The 18,281-nt window shown below is 46.1% G+C and overlaps 1 protein-coding gene across 1 annotated transcript in view; it reads right to left on the bottom strand.

The window, feature by feature from the left end:
- The window catches only part of NEXMIF (neurite extension and migration factor), a 276,454-nt gene that overhangs the window by 197,980 nt on the left and 60,193 nt on the right, over positions 1 to 18,281 (bottom strand). The window contains 1 exon segment of the mRNA XM_075008038.1: positions 2,616 to 2,739. The gene's annotated coding sequence lies outside the window, so the exon portion shown is untranslated.

Below are 18,281 nucleotides of genomic sequence, written 5' to 3'. Positions count from 1 at the left end.
TTAAGCCTGGAGATGGGGCTAACTTATTTTGTAACTGGTACAGATCAATGTGTGTGCCGTTTTTAAAAGAGGGGTGATAAAAAGTATGATTTGCTATTATTTATTGACTGTCCCATACTCACATGCATTGCAGCTCTTGAAGTACTGATTTTGTAACTGAATTTTAAAAAAATGGCTCTTCTCGCTATTTCAGTTGCAGACACCTGGGTTAGGACTAAACCAAGAATTCTCTCCCCCCCATGTGGGTTTCAAGACAACCTTCTCCAAGAAGAAGTCAATAATGGTACTTAGAATTTTCTTCTCTATTTCCCACCCTGAGGTGATACGTACCCAGTAAATATGGGGATAGTCAAAGTCCCCATTGTTATTGTGTTTTCTGTTTTTACAGTCTCTTTAATCACTTTGAGCATTTCAAAATCACTGTCACCACCCTGGCTCAGTGGTCAGTAGTATATTACTACCGCTAAACTCTTGCGATTAAAGCAAGGAATTTCTAGCCATAGAGATTCTGTTGTACTGTTTGAGTCATATAAATGCAGTACCCAGAGGCACTGACACCTCATCTGGGGTGAGTGCAGTCTCTGCTCTACAGCCTCAGCTGAGAGCCAGCTGGCCTTTAGCTCACATGGTAGAATGCAGGGCTTTAGACCCTGTGTTCACAGGTTCTATCCTTGGTGCCAGCAACCCGGGTCTGTTGGTGTTACATAAGCTTTATACTGTATTTGTCTCTATTCACACTTTCATATACAGCACACCTTTAGCGTGATCTACTTTGCCTTTCCCGTAAATTTTGTACCCTGGTATTACCATGTCCCATGGATTAGCATTGTTCCACTAAGTTTCTGTGATGCCTATTATATCAATAGCCTCATTTAACACCAGGGACTCAGGTTCATCCATTTTCATATCTACACTATTTCACTTGTGTACAATCATATAAAGTGTGTCACTTTTTAGTTGTCTGCTTTGAAGTGATTTAATTCAATGGGACTCATTTTCATTTGACTATTTCTCTTCAGTTCCACACTGTACTTTATCATCTTCTATCAAATTTTCCCCCAAGGACATGTCTGTCCAAACAGTAGGTTCTACCATATCAGCCACCTTTCCCTCAGCCCTTTGGTTAAAAAACAGTTCCATATTCATTTTAATTTAACATGCCAGCAATCTAGTTCCATTTTGGTGTAGGAGAAGCCCATCCTTCATCTATACACTCCTTTTCCAAAAGGACCCCGGTTGCTAACAAACCTAAATCCCTCTCTTCCAACCACTATTGTCTCACTCAGGCATTGAGAGAGTTCTACCTAACTGGCACTGCACAAGGAACCAGAAGCATTTCAGAGATGCCTTGGGCTTTAGTCTCTCACCCAGCAGCCTCAATTCGGCTTCCAGGACTGTCTGCTAGTTTTCCCGACATCACTGATGCCTACAAGTTTCATGTTTCAGAGAGGTAGCTGAGTTAGTCAACAAGTTTCATGACTGACAGCTCTGCCGCAGCACTGCATGTAAATGTCCCAAGATATCTCAAGATATCTACAACCTTTGTGCCCAGCATCACAAATCCAATCACTTCTATTGCTAATAACTGACTCCCACCATCACTATTACTTGTCTGTTCCTAATACCGGGGTCCCTCCTTCTTCAGCGACATTCAATGCAAGATAATACCATGACACCATCTGGAAGACCCAAAGTATGAGACTGTTTCCCTCCATTCCGGTTTGATGGTCTCCTTCCTTGAGATTTTCATCCTTGTCAACAGCACGGAGACTGTCAGACTGGGGACATTTTGCTGCATCCCAGAAAGTCTCATCTACATCTCTTCTTAGTTTCTCCAGTTCAGCCACTCTGGTCTCAAGAACACATTCTTTGTCTGTGAGAGCAATGAGCTCCTTGCAACAAATGCATGCATGGCACCTGCTTACGGGGGAATAATCATACGTATTGCAATCCATGCAATGAGCTGAACAATTCTCACTCTGCAGCTGGACTTCTGCCTGCAGGACTTTTACTCTTCCATTTGTGTTTGTTTGTTTGGGGGAAAGGCATGTATAATTGGTTTTGTCTTTTGCTTGAGTTAGAAGGGGTGTTGTAAGTCTAAGTTAGAGAATGTTCATTAGATGTATCTGGCTGTCAATGCCCCCTGGCTGAACTCCCTAGCTAAACTCCCATTCGCTGGGCCCTCTCTTTAGCACAACTGTGTTTTCAAAAATGCTAGAAGGGTCCCATTATAGATTTACTGCAAAGGAGAAGAACCAGGAAATAGTACACATCAGTGATTTAGGCAGAGAGTTTAGCAAAGAGTGTAGACTTCATCGTTGTTCTTCTAAACAAACTGTCTTGTTTCATTAGCTAGGAAGAACATTGGTTTCACATGGCTAGATAATCATATTCTCTTCAAGCGGAGGGAGATTGTGTAAAATCAAAATACAGCACCTCAGATTTCTCTACATCCATTCAAGAGAAGACAGTTCCACTATATTTTGAAGCGGCTTTTCATCCACAAATATCCACTAAATGGACGGTTTCAATAAAGGAATCTGGCAAATTATTCCAGTCCTTGTCAACTTGAGGAATGGTAATAAGCAGGAGTAAAAGTAAATGCCAGGACTTACCGGTGTGCCAGCATCCTTGGCCCACAGGGTGGTGGCTTCGAGCAGCAGGAAAGAGTGGGGCCTTGGGAAGAAACAGCAAGGATGAGGGCAGACTCCCCCAGCTAGCCCTTCCTGGCTGATTCTGCTGCAGAAGAAAAAGAACACGGGGGCTGGAGTGGCAGTAGCCAGGAGTCTTGAGTTTCCAGTGACAGTCTGAAAGACCTGGGGCACCAAGCCACTGCTGCAGTGGCTGGGAGCCCTGGGCTCTTTTAAATTGCCGGGCCCCAGTGCAACTTTTGCTTTCCCCAGCCCCATTCGCGGCACTGCTGGACCTTACGTCAGGGCCACAGATGGGAAAGGGAACAAAAGCAACCTTAAAGTGCTACTGTGGCATCACTTTAAAGTCGGACACACAAGTTGATATTGGTGGCTCGTTCTTACCAGTACGTTGTACCAGCCCATTTTCACCTCTGGTAATAGTGCTTCTCTCACCACTCCATGCAATTGCAAGCTGGTTATTAAGCTTCAGTTTCAAGGATGTCTCTTAGGCCACATTTATTCAAAATGACTTTAAACCAGGTCTACCCTAGAAGGTAAAATTGATTTTAGATATGCAACTCCACCTTTGAGAATCGCGTAACTGGAGTTGCCTTACCTAAAATTGATTTTTGCCGCCATCCACACAGCGAGAGGTTGATGGGAGAAGCTCTCCTGTCGACTCCCCTCACTCCTCGCGAATGCTGGGAGTACCAGGGTTGACAGCAGTGCCATGACAGTTCAATTTAGCGTGTTCCCACTACACGCACTAAATCAAACTCCAGAAGATTGACTGGCAGTGGGTCAATCTTCTAAGTATAGATGTATCCTCACAGACAATAAAAAAATGACTGGTTTGTCTCCTCTTCATTCCACCTAAAGAAACATACACCCTTTTTTCTCTCTGCTGAGCAAGGCCCAATTTAGCAAAGCATTTTCAAGCACATGTTTAACGCCATCCTTATTATGTAAGCCTTTAAGCATGTGTAAATCCATTGACGGCAATGGGATTTATGCACATACTCAAAATACTTTACTGAACAGGATGGGATTACTCAAATGTATGAAGTGCTTCCCAAAATTGGTGCCCTAGAGCAGGAGGAGAAAGAGGAGGGAGGTGATAAATACTGAATTCCAAGGAGGTTAACACCTAATAAGTAGTTGATATTCATCACATTCCAAGACTACATCTTAACTGCAAAAAGTGAATATAGCACTACAGCTATAGCTCAATGTAAAAATTGAGTGGAAACAGGTAGTCTCTTTCTCAGTGAGCCAGTAGGGTTCAATACTGTACCTACATTTGGGGTTTAAAGTTTTTAACTCCATTTACCTAGTCCTGGTAAAAGCCACAACATAAGGGTTTATAGCGGAGGCAAACTCATTTTCACAGTTTCACGAAAGCTATGTTTATCACAAGCAGTCTGTGCTGAGTAACACAAGACAAGTCATTGGCCACTTTGCAAAAACATTTTGTGTTTGACCATGATTGTAAACATCTCATGGTTAGCATTGGGGCCTCTAAGTCAGTTGTTCACAATCCTATTTCAAACCCAATACATTTTTGCAATGTACACAAGCTCTAGGAAGTTAACCCATAGATAAATATAGTGTTCTCTTTTACAAGGATGGAAAGTACATTTATATACGTTATAAAAACAAAATCACATGATCTTGTTCAGGCAGTGTGGGGAAATTTGATCACGTGGCCTTCAAACAACCCCCAAACTCTCCAACTTCATTGTCAAAGCTAAAGCAAGCTCCCCATAGACTAATACACACAAATTTAGAGTGGTGCTGGAACTTGCCATAATACAGTAAACCTTCGATTTAATGGACTAATGGGGGGTAAAATGTCTGTTAAATCTGACATTTTACTCTGTATTCACCCTAGCGCACAACCTGCTCTGCAAGGCTTCCCAGCCACAGTGTCCTTCTCCCGCCCCCCTGCCAAAAACAAAAAAATTCCGGTGACTCACTGGAGCCACTCCTGCTCAAGGAGCCACAGCTGGAGACTCTGCCCCAGCATGACGTGCCACTGTGCCTTGGAGCTCCGACGCAGCTCGAGACCTCACTGCAGCTTGGGATGCTGCTGTAGCTGTGGAAGCAGGAGCCACCATGACTGAAGACTCCATTACAGCCTGGAGGGGCTGCCACCACTACTGGAGCCTCCATGCGCTCCTCCCACCAGGGGTGGGTGCATACATGAGTGCTGTCTGCCTACGTATGAGCCCCACCCTGGTGGGAGGAGTGTGTGGTGGCTCCTGTAAGTCACCTTACATGCTTTTATGGGGGGTAGGGGACTGGTAGATTTAGGATTTTACGGATCCCTGCAGACTTCAGGAACAACCAGGAGGAGTGGGGTGGTGGACGTTCATTGTTCCTGGAGTCCGCTAAATTGGGGTCCAAAAGACAAGGGTTTTACTGTATATACAAAACCTGCAGTCATATTTCCACTGCTATAATGACTAATGCCCCTCAAACACTTTCCAAGATCCATGAGTCCTATGCATGCCTATCAGGACATGTGGTGTACCTCATCCTATGCACTAAATTCTTCAACAACAACTATGTGAGTGAAACAAATTAATCACTGCCTCTCAAACAAACTCACAAAGAAAAATGATAAAACACAAGAATTCCTGTCAGCCATAGGCAAACACTTTTCATTAAATGATCATTCCACACATGACCGCTCAGTCCTCATCTTCAAAGAAACCCACTACAACTACCCTCAAAAAATGAGCTAGTGAAATTAAACTCATAACTCTGTTAGACAACAAAAATCAAGGACTCCATCCAGATGCCAGATTTCTGGCTCATTACAACAATCTATAATCCACTAACCCTTCTTAGTCCTAGACTGTAGAAGTGTTATCTTTCCACTGCCTCTTGAATAATCTATTGCAACATGGTTAACTCCTCATCTATTTCACTTCCTATTTACCTATGACACTGAGTAGAATTCCCAGACCTGAAGAAGAGGCCCTATGTAAGCTCCAAAACTTGTCTGCTTCACCAACAGAAGTTGGTCCAATAAAAACATTACATCTTCCACCTTATCTCTTTAACCTGTATAAAAAAGAATCAACAGAGATGGCTGAACCGTCCATCAGTTAGAGTATTGATTCATTATTTTTAAAAGTGAACCAACTCGGGGCTATCAAGTTGTCCAGCAGCTCCTATGCAATTCAGTGACCTTATTTAAATTACTTTTAGAGACACGAAGGGTGAGGTATCTTTCATTAGACCAGCTTCTGCTGGTGAAAGAAATAAGCTTTCGAGCACTACAGATCTTTTTCAAGTATCCTTGCTTGTTCAAGATATCGGCGACACCTGACTGCATTACCCGTTTTAACCACGCTCACTTGTGCCTTACCACAGATGAAAAAACAATACACTCCTTGGGACGGGATCCACATCTATCTATACCTCACATAGTGGTACCTCCAATCTTGAATGGCATATGCAGATGCTACTGCAGCACAAATAATACACAATTATAAATTCTGAATCTGTTTATTTATTACATGTTATTTGTTACATTGTTACATGTAGGAGGATATTATCAATTTTTTTTTAAACTGACTAACATGAGCTAGGATTTTCAGAAAGTCGTAGGCATCCAAATGGTTTTTGGATATGTAGTTCCATTAGGATTCTCTGAAGGCCCAGTATTAAAAGAAATCCAGCCCCTGTTGAGAATTCCTCTCAGTAGTAAATCCAGCACTTTTGTTTAAATCCTTAAAAAATGTGTATAAAGGATTTTCCGCTTTTCTTTTGATGTTTACAAAGTCCTTTCAGAAGGGAGAAAATGACTGATTATACAAGAAAACAGTGAAACTGTTATACACAAAGAGCTGTCAAAAGCACAGATTACATGACTAAAAAAATCGCTAATTTCTTTCTATCATAATAATTTCAGGTGTTAGAAGTAACTATAGTGGGTACATAAGTGGGTACAAAATGTGATTTGCATGTTGATGTCTCTTTAACCCCAGTTAGTGAAAATGGAGGAAGATGAACAAGAAATCTCATGCTAAGCTGAGAGACAGGGTGCTATTATGCATGTTTATCATGAGCTAATATCTTTATTAAAGTCCTTGGAAACACTGCTTTGAACATAAAACGTAAAGAAAGAAAAAAGAACTGAGTTTTGACCTTTGCTAGATCTTCACGTAGTAGCAAAACTAATTTAAACTTCTTGTTTCTTCTCTGTCAAGAACAAAACATTGGACACCCTTTTTTCTCTCTGTGGTGGACCTGAATAACACATCAACATGAGGCTGTAACCCAAAGTATGTCTACATTACAGCCGAAAGCATGCTTCCCACACCAGACAAATGGAAATGTGCTATTGTCAGCTCGATACGTATGCTAAAAAATAGCAATGTGGACTTAACAGCATAGGCTATGGCATAGGCTATCCACCACAGTTTAGATTCACGTGGCCAGGCTGACTGACATTCCAGTGGCTAGGCCAGGGGTCAGCAACCCCCAACACGCACGGCAAAAGTGGCAGACATGCTGATTTTCATGGGCATGCAAGGTGGGAATTCAGCCACACTGCTCCTCCCCATGCAGCCAGGAGCTTGCTCAAAGCCATGCCCCCTGTGGATTAACAAAAGACCAACTAATGCTATCAACCCCCACCTAAGCACTAAAGCTCAACATCTTAATTTATTTATTAATGAAGCTGTTGTAAGTACAACTGTTAGTGACTTTAAAAAGTATTGCAGGCACTCAGATCACGCTTAGAGGCTAAAAGGTCTGATTTCGGCACTCTGCCTCAGAGAGGTTGCTGACCCCTGGGCTAGGCCATGTTACAACATCCATGCTGTTATTTTTTAGCTCACTAGCTCCAACAGAACTAGCATATGTCTGTTTATTCTGACTGGGAGGCACACTACCAGCTGTAATGCAGCCACACTCTATGGTGCAGCAATCCCTCCCTCCTACACTGAGAGATTCCACAGGCCCTCCTCTCTAGGGTTGCCAGACTTTTGGGGAACTTTTGCAGGACACGCAGCCCCAACTGGGAGGGCGTGGGAGGACGAGCTCTGCAACAGGGAGGCTGCCACCAGGCTGGTGCACCCTGCTCCCCACCCAGCTCCCAGCCACAGGCCTTTCAGAGTGCCTGTGCCCCCACCCCAGTTGGGGTTCCCATGGCTGGGAGTCAACAGGGGTACAAAGCCCTACCAGCAGCCCCAGCTGCAGGAACCCTGGCCAGGGCCAGGAATTCCCATGACAAGTCCTGCATTTATACAAAAATGTCCTCCCACTCCTCAGAAAGCAAAGAACTAAAATATTACGAAGACTACATTAAAAACACTACAGTGGTGTAGCTGGAGCACTGCAGATCCACTGGTGTAGCACTTCAGCATATACATGCATTTAGCAAGAGGAGGAGGTGTCCCTCCTCGCTGTAGTAATTCACCTCCGCTAAATGCAGATCAAACTACTGCTGTCTCAGAGCAGCTCTCTAAATGCTGCGAGCACAGAGGAAGAGTGGAAGAGACTTCATGTGTTGCCCCAACATGCAGCACAGTCTTGCAGCTCCCAGTGAATGGTTTATGGCCAATGGGAGCTGCCTGTTTTCAAATCCAGCAGCACAGGAAGTGCCACTCCTCCAGGCTCTCAGCATTCAGAGCCACACATGGCCCTTGCAGCTGATGAAGGGGCATGGAAGGCAGGGAATCTGCTGGGCTCCCAGAATCTACACCCACTCCTCCAACCCTCCTCCAGGTCACAACCCTTTTGCAGATATCACACATCAACCCTCTACCCCAATCATAACCCAGATCTTTGCACTCCCGCCCCATGTCGTAAGTCCCTCCAAGATCCTACACCCCATCTTCAGTTCAGAATCCTCTCCTGCAGTCCTACACCCTCCCACACCCTGCACCTCCTTCTGCACCCCAATCTCTTTCCCCATTTCACAATCCCCTCCTTCACTCAAACTCTCTCCCAGATTCCCCACCCTCACCCCCCGACACCTGAATCCCTTACCCGGAGCTCTATTCTGCACCTAACCTCTGTCCGAGATTCCTCCATTAATAGCATGGAAAAGTACAGCCCTTGATCGCTTACCAAATTCCAGGAGTGACCCTTCATCAAAAATTATTGCCCACCCTGGTCTACACTCTGAGTCAGGTCAGCTTAACTGTGTTGCATGGGGTGTGTGGATTTTTCTTATCCCTAAATGACGTAGCTGGATCTACCCAACTTTTCTGAGTGGACGAGGAAAATACAGGCAGAGGAAAAAAAATGTTGAAGAACTGTGTGTAGCCATTTAGATGCAGTATAAAGGAGCAGAAAAAGGCAAATAAAATGTTAGCTTACAGCTTTGCTGTCCATCACTGAGTAGAGACTTGGTACTGAATCTGAGAAAAATCAAGCCAAAGGGAAGAGATGCCAAAAGAAGTGCTCATGTTTAGGTTACATAACAAACAGCTAGGGTGCCCAGTAAAGACATTCAGAAGGCTAGGGGACTACACCACTTAAGACAAGTTTGTGATTATAGACACTGCAAATACCAAACTATTCTGCAGCAGTTTCTTGTGCTCTTTGCCTCCCCTTCAAAATAAAGTTTAAACGTGAGCACAAGCTAACAGTAAGTGCAATTAAACTCTCTCTCTGGTATAAGCTTTAGTTTCCAGAACAAAGTTAAATCAGGCTCGGGAAAACAAAAATTGCTACAATTAACATGGAGAAAAGCTTTGGTGTGACAAACAGCTTTGCTGTTGCATGTACTTCACCAAGTTTAGTTTGGGGTTTTGTCTTTACTTTTTCAAGCTCCCATTTGGGCAGGATATAATGGAACACAGCCTACTTATTCCCAAAGTTCTCTCAGGCATTTCATCCTACTACACCATCCAAATGAAGTTTTAACGTTCAAACATTTCACACACATTTTCCCTCTTCTCCAATCCCAAAGTTCCCCACTGTTTCAACAGTGGAAAATCTCCAGGAAAGAACTCAGAGTAGCACAATGAACATACCCAACATACTTAAGACAAGACTAAGGGTTTTCTTTTTCCTTTGGCTACAACCTAAAAAGCCTCAACTCCCAATTATCTACAATTCCTTTTAGTTACAATTTCATTGCTTAGATCTACAGCTTTTTCAAATATCCAGTAGAGCATGACGAGGTTTATCACAGCTCAGACCAAACTTTATACACTATACATGTAAAATGCCTGTTAAATCATGAGCGCAGTTGGCTATTTTACACACCAAAACAAAATATACACTGCAGAATCCACCCTTCACTTACCAAAGTATTCTAAAACACTTCAGACACACATTTCAATATATTCTATTTTGGCTCAAAAAGAATTAAATGATTTCAATTTTTGACAGCACTGGAAGTTTATTAATTAGGATAATCATCATTTTTGATGAGAAATGTTTGTTAACTGAGGTTGAGTACATTGTTTTATTACTGACTGAATTAAATACAATTTGCTGCCATGCCACTACACACTGGAGTGGATTCACATACACCTCCCTCCACCATGGGAGTGCCTCCTACCACTGCTACTTTCCTGCTCACCTCCTAAGGTGTCTCTGTCGGTAGCTGGGGATGGAGAGTCACTACCACCAATCTTCTAGCTGCCAGAGAGATGGGGGACCCAGATGTTCTTTTAGTATCCAGGAGTGGCCCACACGCCTCCTGTAAAAGCAGAGTCCTTCTCCAACAGACTCCGGAGAGCACACTGCTTAGCCTGACAGCAAAAGGCACACACATACAGCCCCTCTGATCAGTAGATAGTAGGCATCCTTCAGTCTGCATAGACTATGGATCGCGCCCTTTAACGTTTCAATTGAGGACTTCATGTACAGCGTCTATTGTGACTATAAAGACCCACACGAGAGTGACAGTCCTTGCTGCATCTCTTGCAGATGTAGTGGGTGTCTGGCAAGTCCTTATTGTGCTTTCTGTGCGCCCGCTTCTCCTCTGCTAGCTGTCTGATCTTCAACTTGCCCTTCTGAAGGCCCTTGTGTAACCCCTGCCTCCATCTCCTGCGGTCGTCTGCTAGTTCTTCCCAGTTGTCCAGCTCGACATCTACTTCTCTGAGGTCTCTCTTGCAGACATCTTCGTAATGCAGTTGGGGGCGTCCGGGAGGTCTTTTGCCAGAGGCTAGCTCACCACACAGGATGTCTTTTGGAATCCTTCCATTGTTCAGCCTGTGGACGTGGCCAAGCCAGCGGAGTCGACGCTGCATGAGGAGGGTGTGCATGGTTGGGATTCCAGCTTGCTCGAGGACGGCTGTGTTGGTAACTCTGTCCTTCCATGATATTCCAAGGATGCGCCTGAGGCAGCGCAAGTGGAAGACGTTCAGCCTCTTTTCCTGGCGGACATACAGGGTCCAAGTCTTGCTGCCATAAAGGAGGGTGCTGAGGATGCAGGCTCTGTAGACTTGCATTTTGGTGTGAGCGTACAGCTTGTTGTTATTCCACACTCTCTTGATGAGTCTGGACAGAGTTGTGGCCGCTTTTCCGATCCTCCTATTTAGCTCAGTGTCCAACGACAGGGTGTCAGTGATGGTGGACCCAAGGTAAATGAACTCGTGGACAACCTCTAACATATAGTTGTCAATGCTGATTGATGGGGATTCAGCAACATCCTAACCGAGTACGTTCGTCTTCTTTAGGCTGATGGTCAGCCCAAAGTCCTTGCACGCTTTGGAGAACCGATCCAGCAGTTTTTGAAGCTGGTCTTCTGTGAGAGACACTACAGCAGCATTGTCTGCGAACAGCATGTCTCTGATGAGGACTTCCCGCACCTTAGACTTAGCTTTCAGCCTTGCAAGGTTAAACAGTTTCCCATCAGATCTTGTGTGCAGCAAGATGCCCTCTGTTGAAGATCCAAAGGCATGCTTCAGGAGGAGTGCGAAGAAGATCACAAACAATGTCGGAGCAAGCACGCATCCTTGTTTGACGCCACTCCTGATTCTGAAAGCATCCGATAATGCGCCATCATATTGGATGGTTCCTCTCATGTTTTTGTGGAACGACTGGATCATCTTGAGTAACCGTGGAGGACAGCCTATCTTGTGGAGCAGTTTGAACAGACCATCCCTGCTGACCAAGTCAAAAGCCTTGGTCAAGTCGATGAAGGTTATGTAGAGTGGCTTTCTCTGCTCCCTGCACTCCTCCTGCAGCCGCCTTAGAGAGAAGACCATGTCAACGGTAGACCTCTCTGCACAGAATCCACACTGCGATTCGGAGTACACCCTCTCAGCAATCTTCTGGAGTCTGCCAAGGATGACGCGAGTGAACAGTTTACCAGTGACGCTTAGGAGGGAGATTCCACGGTAGCTGTTGCAGTCGCTTCTGTCTCCTTTGTTCTGTTACAATGTTAGCATCACGCATATCCTGTGGAACCTCACCCTCTTTCCAGCACAGGCACAGTAGCTCATGCAGGGGTTCCAGGAGCATGTCCGTGGCACATTTGATTACCTCTGGTGGTATACCATCCTGACCAGGGGCCTTTCCTGCTGCAATGCTGTCGATGGCTGTCTTCAGTTCATCCACAGTTGGTTCTTGATCCAGTTCGTCCATTACTGGTAGGAGCTCAACGGCATCGAGGGCTGCGTCAACCACAACGTTCTCGCGTGAGTATAGCTCGGATTAGTGCTCAACCCAGCGCTCCATCTGTTTGGCTTTGTCAGTGATGACTTCACCAGATTTGGATTTCAGAGGTGCCATCTTGTTCTGGGTGGGTCCTAATGCCTTCTTCATACCCTCGTACATTCCTCTGAGATTACCAAAGTCGGCACAGGTCTGGATGCTGCTGCATAGCTGGAGCCAGTGGTTGTTGGCACAGCACCTGGCTGTCTGCTGTACTGTTCTTCTGGCCTCTCTAAGTGCTTGCTGGGTACTCTGGCTTGGTGAGCGTTTGTACTCCAGGAGTGCAGCGCGCTTCTTTTCAATGACTGGAATCATCTCATTAGAGTTAGCTTCGAACCAGTTGTTCGTGTTTCTAGCTCTTCTTCCAAACACTGACAAGGCCGTGTTGTAAACTGTATCCCTCAGATGTTGCTTTGTGCTGCTGTAGCACAAATACCTGCTTGTGAACAACTGTACATCTTGGGTGACTTCAATGCAAGAGTTGGACCTGTTGGGCCTCATGGCCTTCCTGCTTAGGACACTTCGGTGTGGGAAAAATGAATGACAATGGACAGCGTCTCCTTGAACTGTGCACGTACCACAATCTGTGCATCACAAATGCATTCTTCCAAACGAAGCCACAGCACAGAGTGTCGTGGAGACACCCACGCTCGAAGCACTGGCATCAACTAGATGTGGTCATCACTAGGCGTAATAACCTCAAAAACGTCCTTCTGACACGCAGCTATCATAGTGCTGACTGTGATACAGATCACTCGCAAGTTTGCTCCAAGCTCAAGGTGAGACCCAAGAAGCTGTACTGCTCTGAACCTGCTGGAAGGCCCCGCATTGACGCCAGAAAGACGGCAAACTGGGAGAAAGCTGAAAAGTTCAGAGAGACCCTCCAGGAAAATCTGCGCAGCGGCCCTGGGGGCGTCGATGCAACATTCCCTCTGATCAAGTGGATGGGAAACAATAATTCTCTTTGGCTGCATCTAGACTGCAGGATTCTGTCGGGAGTCTGGAGGTCTCTTGACAGAAGTCTGCCACTCCATGAGCCTTCTCCCACACCCCAGTCATCTTCATTCCATGAGGAAAAAGGGATGTGTTGGCAAAGGGGGTTTTCCTGATATTTGTCCCTATGTGGACAGGCCAAATGTCAGAAAAGCCTCTCCCGACAGAACTGTTGACAGAAGATATACAAAAGCTGCATGCAATTTGCATATCTTTTGCCAACAGATCTCTTCAGTCTAGACAGCCTTTTTGAATAGACCATGGCACACCCAAGAGAGGCCTTAGCATGGCCAAAGATTACTGCACTACAAGGACAAGCTCCCCCAACAGGATGGCTTTTATGGGAGCAGCTAATTTCATCACCCCCTTAACTGGCAAAGCCATGGTGTAAGGGCAGGGGACCACTGCCCTATCTCAGTCCTGCTGATAACTTTACATTGGTGCCCCAAGAAAACAATTCACTTTGGGTAGCAATTCAAGGTGTTGGTTTACTGGTTTACAATTAATACATTTGGCCTTAGAGATCTCTAGGCATTAGGGATATAAAATCCCATTTAATTAATTAACTGGTTAAATATTAAGTTTAACCAGTTAACCAATTAAACAGGGAGGGGGGGCCACCAGAGGAACACCCCTGGTCTGCAGCTATCCTGGGGCCACCACAGACCAGGGCTGCTTCAGCCATGCTGGAGTGTCCCTAACCCATGGCATGGAGTTAAAATCTTCTGAACCGATCTTGTTGATAGTCTTTGGGGTCTTTTTAGGGCCTGGCAAAACTACATCAACTGCACAATGAAAAGAGAAGTGCATGCCAAGGCCAAGGCAGAAGTCCTATATAAAACAAGGACTCTGAAAAAAAACAGTGGTGGACTGAGAAGGCATGAGAACTCCAGCATCGCACAGACATCAATGATACAAGAGGTTTCCTCAATGCTACCAAAGCTGTTTATGGACCAAGAGACCATGGAATCAATCCACTGAGATCAAAGGATGGTGCCCAACTCTTCAAAGACAATGACGCCATTGCTTCTCACTGGAGGGAGCACTATAATGAGCTCCTGAATCGCCCCTCCACCAGACTTCTAGAATCCCTTGACCAAATCCCTCAGTAACTGCCTACGGGAAAATCTTGCAACATCTGAGTGATGTCCAAGTGAGATGCAAGCTGCCATCAAAGCGACAAAATGCAACAAGGCAACAAGACTACATGGAATCCCCACTGAAGTCCTCAGAAGAAGGTAGGCCAGAGCACTACATGCAACTCCATCTCCTGATTCTCAACAGCTGGGATAGGAAGCAGATGCTGTGAGATGTAGTGAGAGTGCCAGTGCCTGAGATGATGGGGTGTCCAGGATTTCCAGGTTCAAAGATCTCAGATAGTAGAGAGAACACCCTGATTGGGGCTCTAGGGGTGTGTCTGTGTCAATTTGTTCTTGTGCTTTTGTAGGGAGGATCTTGAGCAGATGGAATAGTTTCTTTGTGTACTCTTCAGTGGTATAAGAGGACAGTGGCTTGTAGAATGTGGTACTGGAGATTTGCCTGGCAGCCTGTCCGATTTGCCTGGTTGTCTGTCCTATTCATGATGACAACAGCACCTCCTTTGTCAGCCTCTTGGATTATAGTGTCAGAGTTGTTTCTGAGGCTGTTGATGGCATTGAGTTCTGCACGGCTGAGTTATGGGTTAAGCAATGTTTTTCCACAATTTCTGCCTGTGCACACTGGCAGAAGCACTGTATGTATAGGTCCAGTCTGTCATTTCAACCATCAGGGAGAGTCCATGCAGAATTCTTTTTCCTGTACGTAGGTGGGAGGGTATCTGTGAATCAGAGCATTGTTCACTCTCACATTGGAAGTATTCCTTGAGTCGGAGGTGGTGAAAGTAGGCTTCCAGATCCCCACAGAACTGTATCAAGTTTGTGGGGGTAGTGGAGTGAAAAGAGAGTCCCCAAGATTGGGCTGACTCTTCTGCCAGGCTGAGTGCATAGCTAGACAGACTGACAATGTTATCAGTGATCTACAACCCATCCTGGACAATGAACCCTCACTCTCACAGACCTTGGGAGACAGGCCGGTCCTCGCCTACAGACAGCCTGCCAACCTGAAACAAATTCTCACCAGCAACTATAGACCACACAACAGTAACTCTAACTCAGGAACCAATCCCTGCAACAAACCTCGGTAGCAACTCTGCCCACATATTTACACCAGCGACACCATCACAGGACCTAACCATATCAACCACACCATCAGGGGCTCAGTCACGTGCACATCTACTAATGTAATATGTGCCATCATGTGTCAGCAATGCCCCTCTACCAAATACATTGGCCAAACTGGACAGTCTCTACATAAAAGAATAAATGGACACAAATCAGATATCAGGAATGGTAACACACAAAAACTTGTAGGAGAACACTTTAATGACCCTGGAGACTCAGTAACAGATTTAAAAATAGCCATCCTGCAACAAAAAAATTTCAAAAACAGACACCAAAGAGAGACTGCAGAGCTACAATTCATTTGCAAATTTGACACCATCAATCAAGGATTGAACAAAGATTGGGAATGGCTGGCCAACTACAAAAGCAGTTTCTCCTCTCTTGGTGTTCACACCACATTAGCTGTTGGAAATGGGCCACATTCTCCCTGACTGAATTGACCTCATCAGCTCTGGCTTTCCCTCTTTTTCATGAGTCTGTATAATCAGACCTGCCTCCGGAATCTCCACTACATTGCATCTGACAAAGCAGGTCTTTGCCCACGAAAGCTTATGCTCCAAAATATCTGTTAGTCTACAAGGTGTCACAGGACTTCGCGTTTTCATGGAGGAAAAGGAGAACTCAGAATTGCAGAAAAGCTGTTTCAGCTCCAACTTAATTCAATGGGAATTACACTTCAAGTCCAGTGTAAATGCAGCTCTGTGAGCCCAAAGAGATTATTTTAATTTTCTCACTAGACAGACAGACATCACAATAAGTCTATACTTGCATATCTGATGTCGTTCTCTTAGGGTCTGAACCATGACTGCTAAAGCCTGCGAATAGACTTAATGGGCACTGTATCAGGCCCTTATCTTGTTAAGAATCTAAAAGATGCCTTGAAGACTAGGTAGAGCACAACTGTGAAGGCAAGCCTCAGAGAAAGAAAAGTTACTCACCGTAGTAACGGTGGTTCTTCGAGATGTGTCCCCGTGGGTGCTCCACAATAGGTGTCGGGCTTGCCCGGCGCCGCAGATCGGATCTTCCAAGCAATTTTTGCCGGACAGCGCATGCGCCGGCGTGCACCGCTCCCTTGCGCGCTCCTGGCCATGTGCGCGATCCGGTCCCCGCCAGTTCCTCGACCAACCGCCTCGGGTGCCCCTGCAAAACACTAACAGAGATCCGAAGCGGAGAGGATGGGCGGGTAGTGGAGCACCCACGGGGACACATCTCGAAGAACCACTGTTACTACGGTGAGTAACTTTTCTTTCTTCTTCGAGTGTCCCCGTGGGTGCTCCACAATAGGTGACTACCCAGCAGTAACCCAAGATAGGAGGTGGGTAATCGGATTATGTGCAGCTTGTCCCCAAGAGGACCGCTGCAGAGAGACGGGTATCCTCTTGGAATACCCTGTGAAGGGCGTAATGTTTGGCGAAGGTGTCGTAGGATGACCAGGTCGCCGCTCTGCAAATGTCTTTTAACGCAACACCCTTGAAAAAGACTGTTGATGCCGCCATCGCCCTAGTGGAATGAGCCCTGGGAGTGGCCGATAAAGGAGTCTTTTTGAGCTCGTAGCACATTTTATGCAGGATACAATGTGCTTTGAGATTCTCTGCGAGGAGAGACCTTCTCCTTTCGATTTGGGAGCGAGGGAGACTAGGAGTCTATCCGTTTTCCGGAAGGACTTGGTCCTGTCTACGTAGAAGGCTAGCGCCCTCCTCACGTCCAGCAGGTGTAGGCGCGCCTCTTCGTTGGAGTTATGAGGCTTTGGATAAAACGAGAGTAGAACAATAGGTTCGTTAATGTGAAACTCGGAAGAAACTTTGGGAACAAAGGCTGGATGCAGCCGTATGGTTACCGCCTCCTTGGAAAAAACAGTGCAGGGTGGCGTTGCCATGACTGCCGCGAGCTCGCTCACCCTACGAGCTGACGTAATTGCAAGAAGAAAGGTCATCTTTATTGTAAGGAGGCGGAGGGGAACCGTGGCCAAGGGCTCGAACGGTGGTCCCATTAGCGTGGTAAGCACCAGGTCCAAGTTCCACGAAGGTGGAATCGGTTTCCGAGGGGGGTATAGGTTTACCAACCCTTTGAGGAACCTGATAACCATAGGGTGGGCGAACACCGTGTGCCCTTCCTCCTCATGTCTGAACGCTGAAATGGCGGCAAGGTGGACCTTCAACGAGGATAGCGAGAGTCGTCCTCTCTTGAGGTCCAGTAAATACTCTAGTATTGTAGGTATAGGCACCAAAAGGGGGGCCAGCTGTTTGGTAGAACACCAAGCCGTGAAGCGAGTACATTTTTGCTTGTAGGTCTTCCTCGTGGAAGTCCTCCTGCTACTTTCTAGGACTTGCTGTACTTCCACTGTGCACGTGCTCTCTAGGGAGCTGAACCATGGATTAACCACGCTTGCAGTCGCAGGCTTTGGGGGTGCGGGTGCACTATGGACCCCTGGGCTTGCGTGAGCAGATCCGGCGCCACCGGAAGAGGCATCGGTGGACGGTCCGACATGCGCAGGAGTAGGGGGAACCATTGTTGTCGATCCCACGTTGGGACAATCAGGATCATCCGGGCTCTTTCCCTCCTGGCTTTCTGCAAGACTTTGTGGATCAGCACTGTGGGAGGAAACACATAAAGCAGGGGGCCCCTCCACGGGATCGCGAATGCGTCCCCCAGGGGCCCCCATCCCAGTCCTGCCCTGGAGCAGAATCGTGGGCACTTCTTGTTGTGCTGAGTGGCAAACAGGTCTATTTGGGGAAAACCCCATGCGTGGAAAATCGGCCGTAGCAGATCGGGACAGATCTGCCACTCGTGTGTGAGTGCAAAA

This window comes from Carettochelys insculpta, chromosome 13 (assembly GCF_033958435.1).
Source record: "Carettochelys insculpta isolate YL-2023 chromosome 13, ASM3395843v1, whole genome shotgun sequence".
Classification (NCBI taxonomy): domain Eukaryota; kingdom Metazoa; phylum Chordata; order Testudines; family Carettochelyidae; genus Carettochelys; species Carettochelys insculpta.
This window is presented reverse-complemented; position numbering and strand designations above follow the sequence as displayed.